General features: G+C 49.9%; 1 long non-coding RNA gene across 1 annotated transcript; it reads right to left on the bottom strand.

The window, feature by feature from the left end:
* Window positions 1-1,770: 1,770 nt before the first annotated feature.
* Window positions 1,771-2,701, bottom strand: LOC125925542 (uncharacterized). Its single transcript, XR_007458862.1, has 2 exons — window positions 2,485-2,701; window positions 1,771-2,020 (listed from the first exon to the last, which is right to left on the bottom strand). It is a non-coding gene; the product is annotated as an uncharacterized LOC125925542 (long non-coding RNA).
* Window positions 2,702-3,927: the final 1,226 nt, after the last annotated feature.

Genomic DNA, 3,927 nt, shown 5'->3' with positions numbered 1-3,927 from the left:
TCTTGGAAACCAATCTTGCTAGTAGTGTCTTAACTATACATGGAAGTATTTAGAACCACATAAAACACCTCTGTGGTTGTAAATTATTGTAGCTCCAATATCTACTTTTACAAATTTTTCAAAAATATGTGACCATGTGGACATGATCCTATGACCCTTAGGAAATGAGGGACCCCAACGATTAAATTTATTGGCTTCATGGCAAATCTCCCTCTGAGTCAGACAGATCATGCATTCGACAAATATTTACCGAGCACCTAATATGTAAAGAGCTGTGTGTTCTGTGATAAATGAGACAGAGTCCCTGCCCTCCTGCCCTCATCATAAGCCCATGCCAGTACAAAGAAACGGTACAGCTTATCAACGAGTAAACAAGTAATTTCAAAGCCTTATTTGCCATGAAGAAAATCAACAGGGTGATCGGAGGCAGAATAAGATGAGTACCCGGTTTAGAAAAACTTCTAGGGAGGTGACATTTAAGCTCAGACGTGACGGAAGGAAAGGAGTCAGGAAGGCAAAGAGCTCGGGAAGAGCCTTCAGGAGGGGAAATGGCAGACTGAAATATATTACGGCCGGAAAGAGGACAAGCTCCTCCAGGAGTTGATGGGGCCAGAATTTAAAGACAGAAGAGAAAGGGCTACGATTGAGGCCGTGCAATGAGATGGGTCAGACGCTACAGCACCTTCCTGTAGACCAAGAAAGAGTGAGTTTTATTCAAAAGGCAGAGATAGCGCTGAAGCCGTTTTAACAAGGGAGTGACTGGTTGAGACTTTATTCTTTTATTTATTTTAAAAATTTTTTAAATGTTTATTAAAACATTGAAACAAGACAGAGCGAGAGAGAGAGCGAGTGGGAAGGGGAAGAGAGCGAGGGAGACACAGACTCCAAAGTAGGCTCCAGGCACTGAGCTGTCAGCACAGAGCCCGACGTGGGGCTCGAACTCATGGACCACGAGATCGGGACCTGAACTGAAGTCGGATGCTTCACGGACTGAGCCACCCAGGCGCCCCTGAGACTCCTCTTTTAAAGAAAATGTCAGTGAGGGGAATAGATGGGCAGAGGAAATTATAAAGGAAGCAGGGAGACCAGTTCCCATTCCCAGACATTGGGGAAGTTATTTAACCTCTCTTAGACTCAGTGTCCTGATCTGTGAAATGGGCAGACACGGTTCCAGTGTCTATTTTTGTGAAGACTGGATGAAGCTATGTGAGCACAGCATTTGTGTAACACCATGGCCGGCATACTGTCAATGCTCGGAAACGGTTAGCTCTTACGACCCTTGGTATCGTAATTGTTAGGAGCAAAGCAGGGTGTAGCGCTAGGGGGGACCTGGGAGTTGAAGGAGCGAGCACTGAAGGGTAAGGGGCCAGAGCCCAAGCCGAGTTGTATGGAGGCAGCCTCCGCCGGGAAAGGACCCGTGTTCTGGGCAGCGTGGGTGATGGGGGGCCGGCGTGCAGTGGGGTCAGTAACTCCTGCTCGAGGTCAGATTTATGCCAGGAACAGTGCTCACAGCATCGCAGCCGATGGCCTGGGGGCCGAGTTGGGGTGCAGCAAGAAGCCGGGTCTCTCGGCCCGCCCTCTGTCGGCCCAGGGAGTCCCCTGATGAGGCACACACCACCTAGGACACAAAAGAGTGACTGGAACTTGGGGACCCGAAGGGGACAGCGTCAGCCCTAAGCGTTCTCTCTCGCCGAGCCAGGCGCGCCGTTGAGCGGACCCACGGACAGGAGGCCAACATCCCAAATGAACTGAAGTTGAGGAAGATACACATTCAGCTTTGACTTCATTTATTTCATTTGCTGTGTTTACGGCAAGGGCAGCGAGGGAAGGAAGGAAGCCCTGGAGCCTCTGGGGTTATCGTTTCTGAGTCAGGGATTTGAGGCTCCAACTTTGGCAGAAGATGGCAAGGGACCCCGGGCTGCTTCCTCTGCAGTGAGACGTCCCATCTGGAAGAGGCCAGACCCCGGGATCCACCCGTGAGCAAGACTGGAGAGTAGCTGCTGTCACAGAGTTTCCAGCCCTGGTGACAAATTATAAAGCGACAAGACAAGAGGAAGGCTGTACGTTCTCTTAGTCCAAGGGACAGGAACATGTCCGGGGGATGACGAGGGCTGGCAGGGAAAGTTGCTGACAAAATGCAGAAAGTTCTCTTTCCTGGGAAGCTTGGTGCATGCACCACCTTCTTCTCTTATGCCTCCGAGACGCCCCTCTTCTCTCTCCAATTCCTCACCTTCCTTCCCTCCAAACCTGGCCAAACTCGCTCCTCCCTTTGCCTCCGCCTCATCCAGTCTCAAACCCGGCCCCACAGCCCGCTTGCTTCTCATACGGAGTGTCTGACCCTCCCTCAACTTCTCCAGCTCACACCTCCATCCTCTGGAAATAATATATTTTTTTTCCCCTCTCAGACAGAGAAACCTTTTATTGAGCATTTCTCAGATGTACCACGCACCGAGCAACTTTTCACATTTACTTTTTCACTTCTACCTTATGAGATATGTTCTGGTATTTTCCTGATTTTACAAATAAGAAAGCTGAGTTGTAGGGAGATGAAGTCACTTGCCCAAGGTTACACAGGAAGTAGAAACTACCAGACTTGATCTGGGGTCGGTTGATTCCCAAGGCCACGCTCTTGACTGTTACACCATCCTGTCTCCAAGTGACTGTGATACACCCTGTAACTCTGGATGACCTTCACGTGGGGAAAGGGCATTTATGACTTAACAGGGGTCACAAGAGACTGAGCTGCACCCGCCCACACAGGGCAGCTCTGTCCCCTGGTGGGCTCGACAGGGCCAGGGTGCCTGCCCCCGGGAATGTGGTGCTTACACTCCTTGGTGATGGATGGGGATGTTCCCCCCAAGGTGAGGATGGCCTTAGGAAGAACGCACTTGGAGAAGACCTAGAAGGTGGTTCGAGGAGCCACGGAGCATCGGAAGCAGGCATCTGACCCACTGGGCTGGTGGACTGTTTGCTCAGGTCCGGAGAAGGAGAAGGCAAAGCCACGTTGTCTTAGGTGCCCGGGCGGGAGGGAAGGGGTCATCTGCAGTTTCGTAGCCACACTCCTCACAGGCAAGGGAGCGTCTGTGAAGGTAGATATGGTGACAAAAGTGAGCCAAGGCTAGACATTCCCTTTCTGAAAATTTATTTATTTACTTCAGTCATCAAATATGCATAGCGCTCCTCCTGTGTCCCAGGCTGAGGCTAAGTACTGGGCGTCCAGGACCGAACAGGAGAGACAAATGCCCCTGCCCGTAGAGGTTTAATTTGAGAGCCTCTTGCGGCACGTGAATGAATCAGCCACCAACAGGCACCAGATCGTGCTGGTGACGTGGGATGCCGGCTCTGAAGGTGAGCACTGTTCGAGCTGTCAAAGGAATGGATCCGACAGCAAATATTCACTGTAAGAAGCTTCTTGGCTACACAGCAGAAGTTTATTCGGAAGTCCTTTCAAAGGTGCACCAGAGAGAGATCCCTGAGAACCTGCAAAATAGAATCTAAATAATCAGAAGTGTATTTATGCCCAACATTTCAGGACAGGATGTTCCAGTGAGCAGGTACTAATCAGGTGGCCTAATTTCCACGACTGACTCTATTAATACCTGGCGGAGTTACTAGTTCTGCAAGTCGTTTGATAGTAAGGTTATTCCAAACATTGCAATTAACGCGCATCTAGTGATGACAACCAGAAATTATAGTCTCTAATATTCACTTTGTAACTAACCTTTTTTGTGACCTTGAATAAGTCATTTAATTTTTAAAAAGTTTTAATGTTTATTTATTTTTGAGAGAGAGAGAGTGTGTGTGTGTGTGTGTGTGTGTGTGCGCGCGCGCGCGCGCGCGTGTGTGAGCGGGGGAGGGGCAGAGAGAGAGGGGGATACAGAATCCGTAGCAGGTTCCAGGCTCTGAACTGTCAGCACAGAGCCCGAC

The sequence above is a fragment of the Panthera uncia genome, chromosome F1 (genome assembly GCF_023721935.1).
Source record: "Panthera uncia isolate 11264 chromosome F1, Puncia_PCG_1.0, whole genome shotgun sequence".
NCBI classification, from domain to species: domain Eukaryota; kingdom Metazoa; phylum Chordata; class Mammalia; order Carnivora; family Felidae; genus Panthera; species Panthera uncia.
The sequence above is the reverse complement of the archived record's forward strand: the minus strand, read 5'-3'. Positions and strand labels throughout refer to the sequence as shown.